Raw genomic sequence first — 12680 nt, 5'->3', positions numbered from 1 at the left:
CGCCGCCCATTGAGCGAGCACACCGGCCTGACCCCTGCCTAACTCCCTCCCGCGGTGGAGGTGACTCGAACCCCTGGCGCCCGCGAGCCGCCCTGGACTCGGGTCGGACCACGGCTGGGCCTGGCTCTCGCCTCGCCCCACGCTGACTGGACCACACCCAACCCGACGGGCGATGGGGATGATTCCTGAGTCTCTGTCCCCTGGAGCTCCTGGCCCCGCAGGCTGCCGGCTCCTTCCACTTTCTGCCTTGATGGACTCAACGAACTTTAATTTCTTCATCTGTATAATGGGGATAATCAAACGCACGCAAGAACCTGGATCAAGAGCTCTGGCACTGTCGGTGGAAGTGGAGTCTAGCAGGAAGGAGCCCAAGCCTGGGGCCACTTGTCTGGGGTGTAGGCATCCGGCCCTGGGCCTCGCATTTGAACCTCCACAACCTCGAGGCCCACAGTGGAGCCCTGATGTCTTCATGATTCTGGAAAGTCCGTTTTGAAGAGGTGCACCAGTCCCAGCCGTGCCCGTGGCAGCCTTGGTCTCCCATCTACCCCCACTTCCACCACATGGGCATGGGAGCTCTCCTGCCTGGCACCTGTCAGAGGCAAGCATTGTTGAGCGGAGTAGAAAACGTTTAGAGAGGAATTTAAAGACAACCCCGTGTGTCTATGATTAAATGTAAAAAGATAGATAGAATAAGGCTCCCCTGCCAAGAGCAAAAACAGTCTTAGCAAGAAAACCCAGTCCAAGGTATTCCAGGTCCAGCTATGGGGACCCAGCAGTGTGGAGTACACAGCAGGGGCTGGATAATTGCTCACTGTTATTATTGTTCGGTTTACAAGGTTGTTGTGCGTATCAAGTGATGAGCTATTAAAATCCCCATCAGGCCTCAGAAGGCCTCATTTTGCCTGCCCCTCCGTCGCCTAAAGGAGCAAGAAAGAGGGGTGGGGTTTAAGCCCTGTTAGGGCAGGCCAGCTTAGGGTTGCCAGAAGGGGCTCCAGACCATAGGGTCCCTGGTTCCCAGCACACATCTGCCTTGGTTCTCACTCCAAGAAGAAGTATCTTCTCCTTTAGTGAAATTGGGACATTTTTTTGCTCACACAGCAATGGAGATTTCCAGCTTGTCTGGTAAAATCAGAAGATCGGGAACCTGGGCCCAAATTCCTATCTGGCAACAAGGCGCATCTGGATGGGGGTTTGCTCTGAAGTGCCTCAGTCTCCCCAGGCGTTACCCTGGGGGTTTGGGAATGTCTGCCCCTGCCTGAAGGATCCACACCCCACCCCTCAATTGATCCCCAGGCCCTGAATGGTGCAGCAGCCCCCAGGTTTCACAGCCCTATTTGATCCCGGGTCACTTGCTCCATGGCGCAGGTGAGAGCCCTGAGGGGCCTGGAGAAGGCTAGAGCACGTGGAGGTAACTGGAGGAGGCCCACCTAGAATGGGGTCCAGGGCAGAACTGGGAGTGGTGGGCACAGCCTGGTCTGAGGCCAGCTTCTGCCCTGGCTTCATAAGGCCGTGGTAACAAAGCACCACAAACTGGGTGGCTTCAAACAACAGAAATGTATTCTCTCCTAGTTCTGGGGGCCAGCAATCTGACGTCAAATTGTAGGCAGGGCCATGCTCCCTCTGAAGCCACTAGGTGTCTGAAGACACTAGGGAAGGTTCTGCCAGCCCCGGGCATGGCTTGGCTTGTGGCAGCATCACCTACCTTTGTCTTCACATGGATTTCTTCCCTGTGTCTGTCTCTCTGTCCGAATCTCCCTGTCCTTTCTAAATGGCACCAGACACTGGATTTCTGGCCCACCCTAATCCAATATGAATTCATTTAACTTGATTACCTTTGCAAAAACCTTATTTCCAAATAGGATCACTGTCATAGTTTCCACAGGGTTAGGACTTGAAAATATCTCTTTGGAGGACACAATTAAAGCTGCTCCAATGGATGACCCCAGGCATGGCCCTTCTGGTCTCTGGGCCTCAGCTTCCCCACCTGTAACCTGAAGGCCCTTCAGCTCTGACAGTGTTGGAGCCAATGAAGAGGTCCTTGATGTCACCAATGGGCTGTACCACCAAGAAAACTATAATTGTCTTGTGATTAGGATAGTGACAATCATGAGTTAACTTCTTTTTTTTTTTTTTTTTTGGCTGCGTTGGGTCTTCGTTGCTGCGCGCGGGCTTTCTCTAGTTGCAGTGAGTGGGGTCTACTCTTCGTTGTGGTGCGCAGGCTTCTCATTGCGGTGGCTTCTCTTGTTGCGGAGCACGGGCTATACGCACGTGAGCTTCAGTAGTTGCAGCACATGGGCTCAGTAGTTGTGGCGCAGGGGCTTAGTTGCTCCGCGGCATGTGGGATCTTCCCAGACCAGGGATCAAACCTGTGTCCCCTGCATTGGCAGGTGGATTCTTAACCACTGCGCCATCAGGGAAGTCCCAATCACAAGTTAACTTTTATTTACTGAGCCCTTTGGATGTGCCAGGCACTGTGCTAAACACTTGACATACTAATCTTAATACAACCCCCCTAAGTAGGTGATGGTATTACACCCGTTTTCAACAAGGAAACTGAGGCTCAGAGAGGTTTGGGTGCTTGCCCGATGTTGCACAGCTAGGTTAGGACTTTAACCCAAGTTTGGGGGGGCTCTTCCATATACCTGGCCTCAGGTGCCCTGCAGTTCCTCTGGTTCTGGACCTGAGAGGGTCTGGACATGCTGGAGGGAAGGGCTGAGCCCTGCTCTGTCACAGTCCTCGGGCACCACACCATGGAGCAGGCCCTGTTGCCTGCCCGTCTCCCAGGCTCCTATCTTTAGAAAGCTCCGTGACCCATGACCTCCTTCCTATCAGCAAGGGCAACCCGTTTCCTCCATCTGCCTCCTATTAAGGCTCTGTCGCTCAGAGCCTCTCATTTCAGCTCTGAACCTTCTCTTTTTTCCCTGCCACTTCCTCTCACTGCCCTGTCAGCCCAGCCGCTTCCTGATGCCCAACTCCAGGGTTCTTAGCAGGCTGGGGGGCCTGGGGCCAAGCACCCAGTGCTCAGACCCTGGCAGCTTCTGTCCCTGCCTCCTTCTCCCGGGGGAGTTTGGGAGCCACTCTGACTATCCAATGCACAGAGGGGGATAACCTTCATATATAAAGAATTGTTAAAAATCAACAAGAAGAAGGCAAAAACACTAAGAGAAAAATGGGCAAAGGACATAGGCAAGTCAGAAAGGATGAAAAACTGCTGTCAACAAACATAAGGAGAGAAGTTTGGCCTCTCTAGCCCAACACCAACAGTGATAATAGCTGACATATAAGACTTATCATGTGCTTGACTCTGCCCTATAGCAGCTCAGCAAAGCAAGTTACAGAACAGTAGGTACTCTCTGATCCCATTTAGGAAAAAGTGGTGTGTGTGTGTGTGTGTGTGTGTATGCATTTGCTCGTGGGCAGGAGTAATTCTTGACGACCCTGTGCTGAGATATGAGTGGTGGTTGTTTCTGCGTGCTGGGATCTGGAGAACTTTGATCTTCTTTGTGTCTTCTACCTTCTTACCAATGAACGTGTCTTACCTGAAACTAAATCAGCCAGAGTCAGGGGATCAGGCCCTGCACACTTTTACACCTGGGGTTGAAGGTAAGGCCGTGAACACCAGGGCAAGGTCTGTCCACAAAACCTTTTCTCCTCCCAACTCCACCTAGTGACATCCTTCCCAGCACACAGGCCTTCCTGAATCCCCCGCCCCTGGGCACCCCCCCCACTGCCCTCCCGAGTCCTTGGGTACCGCAGGGCCCAGTCTGATCGTATGAATGATACATTGATGACAGCAGCAGCTTTTGGTGGAGTGAGTCCTGTGCCTTGTGAATCAGATTAGAAGCTCAGCATGGATGTCTCATCAACTCATCATAACGCTCCAGGAAGGAGGTGACAGCAGGATTCCCGTGTCATAGTCTGGGAGACCGAGGCTCAGAGAGAGAACTGACCAGCTCCAGGGCAGCTGGCTAGCGAGGGGCCTCCGGGACTCGATCCCGAGCCTAGCCCTTAATGGCTCCCTGGACCCCGGCTCAGGACACCTGCCCTCTGCCCAGCCATGGTCCCCTGCACTCTGTCCTACTCCCCTCCCTCACACACTCCTGCACACCGGTTCACACACTCACACAGATTCTCACACACAGGCGCCCTCACACACCCACATGTGCTTGTGACACCACATTCACACTCACAAGACATTCTCACACACAAACACTCACTTGCTCAGACACACAATCATGCACACTCATTCACACACACACACACACGCTCAGGGCAGGGGCTGCAGGAGGGGTGGTGTCACGGCCCCGGCCCAGCACCCCACCTTCCTGGTGCCCCCCCGTCCAGGAGGGGCAGTTGGCAGCAAGGTCTGTCCCTTATAACACACTGGAGAGAGAAATTGGGTAAAAGGCCCCCCTTTTATTTCCCTCTCTTTCTTTTTGATTCGGCAGAGTTTCCATAAAGCGAGATATTTGGAAAACGCAGCAATCTGCCGCAAGGAATATGCTTCCCCCTCTCCTTGGTGGAGCCTCCAGCTTCAGGCCTGGCAGCAGGGAGCAGCCCGCGGGCTGGGCGGACTCCTCCAGTGCCGTCATGGGGCCACCGCCCTGGGCTTCCTTCTGCCTGCGCCCCTCCTCCTCCGGCCCAGCTTCCCTCCCTCTCCTTTCCCCTCCCCCACACCTGACCCCGCCCTGACCCCTGACCCTCAAGACCCCAGGAGGCCTGGCCTGCTTGGCCCTGTTTGGCCACCGTCCCCATGCGGAAGGGCCTGGCCCTCTGTGGGCTCAGGGAGGAGCTGAGGGACCAGGGGACTGGGAGCCGGAGTGGGTGGTAGAGCCTCAGCTGGGCCAGGGAAAGACTTTCCTGTCCCCTCCCTCATTCCATTTGCTCTCCAGCACCCAGGAGTATTCTGGAGACCCCGACACCCAGGGACATCTCTGCTCCCAGTGGCCTGCCCTGCTCCTCCCCTGCCACCTGCGCCCTCCAGGAAATCCGGCCCTGCTGGCCAGAGTCCCCTGCTCCAAGGGTGGCCTCCTCCCTGACTTATCCCCCCACCCCATTCCACACCCAGACACTGCCAGGTGGTCCCGATGCTTGGCCAGGTGTGGGGCCTGTGAGAGCCAGTTATGGGCTGGGTCAGGCCCTGGTGAAGCCCCAGGTGGGCAGCCCAGAGCCTCAGAGGGGAAGATGAGGGATCCTGCCTTTCTCTGCCATCCTTGTGTGCCCACATCAGAGGCCCCACCTGACCCCCAGCCTCTTCCAGATGAGGTGGGTCCTTAGGGATTCACCCAGGAGAACAGGGTGAGAAGGTGCTTACAGCCTGTCTTAGTCAGCTCAGGCTGCCATACAAAGTACTGTAGGTTAGGTGGCTTCAACAACAGATATTTATTTCTCACAGTTCTGGAGGCTGGGAGATTCAAGATCAAGATGCCAGCAAGGTAGGTTTCGTTCCAAAACCTCTTCTCTGGGCTTGCAGGTGGCCACCATCTCCCCATGCACTCACATGACCGCATCCTGGTCTTATAAGGGCACTAATCCCATCACGGGTGCTCCACCCTCATGACCTCATCTAACCTAACTCCTTCCAGTGGGCCCACCTCCTAATACCATCACATTGGCGGTTAGGGCTTCGACATATGAATTTGCAGGTTGGGGAACGCAAACATTCAATTCACACAGAGGCCCTCAGGCCCCTCGCCTCAAGACAGGAGGGAGTCTGGGGCCTGGGCTTTGGCCTGGCCCTCTCTCAGCCTCACTGGCACAAGAAGATGGTGGTTGCAAGGCTCACCTAGATTCCTTCCCACTCCAGAGGTCAGGGAGGGGTCCTACTGAGAGTGACCCTTAGCTTCACGTGGGGGAACCATCCCAGGTCTCTCCCTGGCACAGCCTCTCCACCTAAATGCTGATCAGCCTGCCTCTGCCTTTCCCGTCCCTGGCAAGCAGGTATGTGTGATCTTGGCCCTGGTCTTGCCCTCTCTGAGCTTTGGTCTATCTCACTGCCAGATGGGTTCGGAAGGGTGCCCAGGAGGTCCGAGCCTGCCCCATCTCTGGCTGGTCTGTGAGCCCAGAGTACTGATCCCAGACTCCCCATCTGACCCCTGCTGGCACCCACGTGGCATCAGTCCCCAGCAGGCTGGCCCAGAGGCAGAGCTCATGGGAGGGGACCACTGGGCCCCCTCCAGCCACTGCAGCTTGGCCCAGGCAGGCTCTGCCAAGGTTAGGCTCGGGGGTGGGGGGTGGGCAGGGCTTAGAGCCCTCGGGGATGGAGGGGGGCAGAGGTGGGCGCAGGACGGGTCCTTTGTGCTCCGGGGAAGCCCCCTATTCCACCCCCACTGGCCCTGCTTGGCAAAGCTGACGGCAGGAAGAATCCCGTCGGCCATCCGTCAGGGAGACAGAGTGGGCCCGTTCAAGGAGGGGAGCCGGGAAATTTGATCATTAAGAAACCCTCCTGGCTGTCTGGGGGAATTTAATTAAATTGCTGGAGAGGGCTGTGAGAGAGAGCCACATCTGGAACCAATATGTAGGCTTTGAATTTTTTTCCCCTCCTCTCTCTCTCTCTCTTTCTCTCTCATTCCCTCCCTCCCTCTTCCCATCTCACCGCTGTAAAAGGGAACACAGGAGAGCCCTAGAGTACTGGTTCCTCTGGGACACAATTCCTGGCAGACAGAGACAGAGGGAAACCAAAGGCAGTGAAACCATGGTGGAGGCCCAGACAGAGGCAGGAGAAGAGCTGGCTGAACACTGAGGCAGAGGCAGGGACGGGAGAGCCAGGAAAGAAGAGGTGGGGTGGGAGGCCGGGCGGTGCCCGGGCATTTGGCCTCAGAGGTGTCAGCAGTGACAGGAGGTAAAGGTCTACTTCACAGACCAAGAGAGTAAGTCCCAGAAAATCCCAGAAAACAACACGCCCGGCCAAGGGTCCCTCAGGTAGCCAGCATTTATCAAGCGCCTGCCGTGCTTGAAACACATTGTGGCTGAATCCGACACCCCTGAGGTGTAGCTACAGATGAGAGGGAAGTGACTTGCCCAAGGTCACAGAGCACACGAGTGGCGGTGCCGTGGTTTGATCCCAGGCCTGTCTGATACTGTCTAGATGTACTGCCTGGCTTCGCTGGGCAGCCAGTGCTGGGCCCAGGTCTAGGCTCTGGGGAGAAACAGTCTCTCCGGGCCAGAGGTGGCTAAGAGACGAGGTGTAGACAGAGGCCTTGGGGTCCCTCTCTTGCCCCTGTGGAACAGGACCCTCCAGGCCCCAGGCTGCAGCCCGGAGCTGGGTCAGAGCGGGTGCTCACGGGCACGGGGATGGGTGGGCGGCTTCCCAGCCTTGAGCTCCGTCGCTGAGCCATCTGACACTGGCCTAGTCCCCTTTAAGCCAGACTCCTGCACGTTAGCAATCCGGCCCCTGGTCTCCAAGCTTACCACCCCCCCTCCCCCAGGTCCCAGAGTCCCCAGGCCCCAAAAGGCCCCCAAGGCTCCTGCCAGCCAGGGCTGTAGGGGAGGAACAGGATCTCCACTCTGGGCGGACCACTTCTGGGCTAATTCCCTTCCTCCCCTAAAACCCAACACCTGCCCTGCAGCCTGTGCAGCCTGGGGGCCCTTCTCTGATCCCTCTTCCCCCCGCGCCCCCCCCACCCCCGCCCAGGATGGCTGAGGTTTAGCCCCGAGTTCCGTATCCATCTTCACTCTTCCTCTGTAGGGCAGGAGCCAGCTCCAACGTGGTCCCCAGCTTAACCCCAGGCCTAGCCCAGAGCAGGCAGAGGAAGGAGCATGGTGCCTATTTGTGGAATGGATATCTCATGACCTTGGTACCTGCGGAGCAGTTGAAAAATGTAATTCAAGCTCTTGGCTTGGAGAGGAAAGTGAGACACAGCAGGACCAAAAAGGATGCTTGGAACAGGTAAGGTTGGAGGCTCTGGGCATCCTTTGCACATGCTGGGTCTCCTGCCTGGCTACCCCTAGACTCTGTCTCCTGTCACCTGCTAAATCCTGCTCAAGCTTGAAGAGTCAGTTTAATGCCCCTTCCTTAGGGAAGCCCTCCCTGATGCCCCTCCCCCAGCCCTCTCCCCCGTGGAGCCCGGATCCGCTTACTTCTCTGTTGAGATTGGCTTGTTGGCTTCTCTGCAGGACCGGGCTGTCTGGGTCACCACTCTATCCCCAGTGCCCCAGCCGGCTCCCAGCACTGGAAGGCATTCAATTAAAAAACGTGTTGGGCTTCCCTGGTGGCGCAGTGGTTGAGAGTCTGCCTGCCAATGCAGGGGACATGGGTTTGATCCCTGGTCTGGGAAGATCCCACATGCCGCGGAGCAGCTAGGCCCGTGAGCCACAACTACTGAGCCTGCGCGTCTGGAGCTTGTGCTCCGCAACAAGAGAGGCCGCGATAGCGAGAGGCCCGCGCACCGCGATGAAGAGCGGCCCCCGCTTGCCGCAACTAGAGAAAGCCCTCGCACAGAAACGAAGACCCAACACAGCCACAAATAAATTAATTAAATTTTAAAAAAAAAGTGTTGATAGAGGTACTAAGCCCTGCGTTTGGGTGCACCAGCTTGTGAGCTGGGGTGGGCTGCGGGAGGGGGGACAGGCCGGGTCCTGCCCTCAGGCTCTGCTCTAGGTTGGGGGGAGCAGTAACGGTGGTGACAGTGGCCGCTGCTCTAAGTGGATGTGCTCTGCGGGCTGGACACCGGGCAGATGAAAGGGAGGCCCAGCAGCTTCTTGCAGCCCCCAGGTGTGCATGTAATTCTTGTATCCTCCCATTGAACAGATAGGTAAATGAAGCCTTAGGGAAACTGGGGAGATGGGGGAGGTTGGAAAGTGACCAAGTTAGGACTGGAACTCAGTTCTGTCGGGGGCGGTCATGTCAGTTCTGTCACTGGCATAACCACAGAGCCGTATTTCCTCGTGGGGCAGGGAAAAAAGGACCCCGAGGAGGGGCCAGCACTGAGCAGCAGAGGCAGCTGGGGTGGAGGGGGGACGGGAAAGCCGAGGACCGAGGACCAGAGGCCAAAGGGCTGTACTAAGATCTGGGTGATCAGACGGGGTGAGGGCTCGGGCACACAATGCAGCGGTCAAGGCCCCGCTAAGGGAGGGAGCGGGAAGAGACGGTGGCCGCCAAAGCAGCCAGACTGCAGGGCCGTCCGCAAGCCCCGCTAATCCGAAACAAACCAAGAGGGAGACTCGGGGTCCCACTTGGAGGCCCTGACAGGGTGATGATATACAGAGTTTTAAATAAATGTATCTCATTAGGGACGCGTTGTCTGGCCAGAGAAAAATGATGCTCTTCCCCACCCCTGCCTCCCGTCCCTCCCCCGATAAGAAAAAAAGGAGAAAAAGGGAAAAAAAAATCCAACGCGATAGCTAAAAAGGAAATTGCATTAATACAGATTGTTTTATTTAAAAAACCTTGACCTCCACTTCAAAAAAAGTCATTAGACATTCTCCTTCTCAAAGGCCGCCGGAGCGATTACAGGGAGGCCTGTTCATTTCTCAATGACTTACTGTTCCTGGCTGCTTGGGGAAATGTGTGAGGAATGGGGAGTAATTTAAGGCTCCCTGCAGAAAGGTGTGTAAATCTTTGCATGTCTAAAGAAACTTTACCAGACCGCTAAGTCAGAGGAAAAGAAAACTGGAAGAGTCCCCCACCACCCCTCCTTTTTTTCCGTTTCTTTCCTTTGGAACTCTGATCTCTTTGATCGTAAAAATGGTCATATTTCACCCCCAAAATATCAGCAATCAGCGAACTAAGGAAGTGGGGGCCCTTGGAGAGTTTCACCGCCGATTAGGCCCTTGGTTTAATTATTTAACGCCTGCCTGGACTGTGCAGGCTGTGAACACTCTCTCCTGGCGAGGGTTCAAGAGCGAGTTATAAATAATAATAACGATTAGATCCCCAATTAAGCCGGTGAGCGGAAAGCCTCAGCCCTGTCCTTCAGCCCCACCTTGTCCTCAGCCACCGCGGGGGCCCCATCGTGCACAGGCCCTCACCCCCATGCTGAGTGCCAAGAAGAGCCTCGTGTAGTTCCACTCTGCTCTCCGCAGAATAATCACAGCAAGATGTTTCAGGGCCCGTGAGGGAGTGAGGGCAGGGCCCGAGGGCTCCGGAAGCCTTTGTGAAGGCTGGGGGCTGCCCTAGGCCTAGGCCTGTGCCCCTTGCCCCGCATCCTTCCCTTGACTCCTGGGGAAGGCAGGGCGGGAGGGGCTAGGGGCAGTTCACCGAAAGAGAATTCTGGAGAGCTGTGGGGTGGGGTGCGTCCCAAGTTTGGTCCTTTCCCCTTTAAGCCTCAGTTTGTCCACCTGTAACAGAAAAGAATTCTCCAACAAGGGCCAGCCTGGGAGTCACGTCGGTCCCAAGAGCCCAAGTGTCACGACTTGGAAGATGTCTGTGTTGGAACAGAGTGCCCAGCCCACCGGAGTTGAGTCTGTGGTGCTCTGGCTGCCGAGGCTGGACAGCAGCCCGTCCTTGGAGAGTCCCACTAGGTCTATGGCATGGTGCTCACCCCAAATGCCTCAGGATATAGTAGGTGCTCAATAAATCACTGTGGAATGAGTTGTTCAGGACTCTTTCCCATTGGTCCATCTCCCTGTGAAGCCTACAGCGACCCCCCACCCAGGGCAGCAGAGGGGTTGTCGTGGGTCCAGAGTGTAAGTCACATGGGCACCACGCCGTACCGTACACTGGGAGCCCTGCACACAGTAGGTCCTTAATAGGAGCTTGTCTTTGGCCCCAGACCCAGATCCAGGCCTGTCCCAGCCCTGGGGGTTCCTCGGGCCCCCAAAAACCGCCTGAATGCCATTGTGGCACTGGCCCAGGCATAGTGCACCATGCCAGCCAGGTGTGTCCTGGGCTGTAGGGAATCTGGCCACCAGCCATTCAACCAGCCGTTTACTTTCGAAATAACCATATATGGAGCCCTACTGTGTGCTGGGTCAGGGCCTGCATCACTTCTCCTTTCTTCTCCTTTGCGGGCTCTGGGGACACAACGGTGAAAAGGATAAAGCAAGCAGTTTATAGACGGGAAGCTGAGGCTCAGAGAGGGAAGTACATGACCCAGAGTCACACAGCAGGTCCACAGCAGGCCAGCCTTGTATCCAGCCAAGTCTTCCCATTTAGGAGAGGTTCTCTCTGCTCTCTTGACTTTATCAAAGCCTTTTCTCACGCTCATAGGTGCAGTTTATGGAATATTTTCCACATGCCGGGCTCGTGCTGGGATTTTTATTTACACAGATCATTTCATTTGATTCTCACAACAGCCCTGTGAGATAGGTGTCATTGTTACCTCCAATTTACAGATGAGGAAACCAAAACCCTGAGAGGTTAAGTGACCTGATCAATGTCACGCTGCTGGAAAATGTCCAACACAGGGCCACTGCATCAAAAAGATTTAAAACAAAACAGGAAAATGAAAAAGTCACGTGAAAGGAGAGGAAACGAGAAGTTAATACACTGACTTGCCACCTGGACAGATAGAGTTCTTGTGATTATGTCTTAACATTAGCCCTGGGGTTCCTGGTAGCCAAGGCAGGAAGGGAAATGCAATGGGTTGTCCAAATCTCATCATTTGGTCTTTTTTTTTTTTTTTTTAGGAGAGACCGTAATTCTTCAAGAGAAACAAATGATTTCCTAGTCCTAAATTCTCATGGGATAACTTGTGATGGTTAGGAGCCTGACGAACCTACCAGGAGACAGCTTAAGCTCTCTGAGTCTCGGTTTCCCCCTCCTCTCACGGTAGTTGTAAGGATGCTACAAAACAATATGGTTCGGTACATCACCTGGTTTACAGTAAGCCTCATTGAATATGAGCCCCCGCTATTATGGAGCACATCTTCGGATTTGCAGGTAGAGCAGAAACATTTTTCAAAGGGGTATAATATTTCAACCCTTGCCAAGAGCTGAGACCCAGTCGCTTCAGCAGGATATCCTGGCTAGGAGGCCCTCAGGAAGGAAACTGAGGCTGGGAAAAGTTTGGGCAGTGAGCTGAGGGAGAGAACCAGATGTTCTGCCCCGTTGGGCTTGACTCCACTTCCCACAGGGTGGACCGGGGTCTGGGGTGAGCAGGGAGCCCTGCTGTGATAGCAGCCTGACACAATATTTACAGAACCCTGTGATCTGTCACGGTCACGCCTGGTCACATCTGAGTCACATCGTCCTGCAGTGTTTATGATTCCGCAGACGTGCAGCAGTGAACAGAGTTTGGCCTGTGAGCCTCTGTGTGCCGTCCCTGCTAAACCATCTCCTTCAGAAGAGACTCTTGGGTTTGGGGCTAAGGGGGCTGATCAGGTGAACAGAAGAGCTGCAGGATGCCATGTCATCCTTGGTCTTTGTTTTCCCATCCATGAAATGGGCTTGGTCCTTTAGTGACTGACAGTCAAGTGTTTTGCAGAGGTCGTTACAGTGAAAGAATGGCCCGATTATAACTCCATAAGAAACAGAACCAAAAAATAAAAATAAAAATAATAATAATAAAAAAAAAAAGAAACAGAACCATTCCACTAGAAAAATGGGTGGTAACTATAAACAGACATTTTGCAAATAAATACTAGTAGCCATCAAAGTAATAACCTATATGGGAAAAGAATCTGAAAAAGAATGGATATGTATATGTATAATTGAGTCACTTTGCTGTACGCCTGAAACTAACCTAACAGTGTAAATCAACTATACTCCAATATAAAATAAAAATTAAATTTTAAAAACT

The sequence above is a fragment of the Balaenoptera physalus genome, assembly GCF_965194825.1.
Source record: "Balaenoptera physalus genome assembly, chromosome: 7".
NCBI classification, from domain to species: domain Eukaryota; kingdom Metazoa; phylum Chordata; class Mammalia; order Artiodactyla; family Balaenopteridae; genus Balaenoptera; species Balaenoptera physalus.
The sequence above is the reverse complement of the archived record's forward strand: the minus strand, read 5'-3'. Positions refer to the sequence as shown.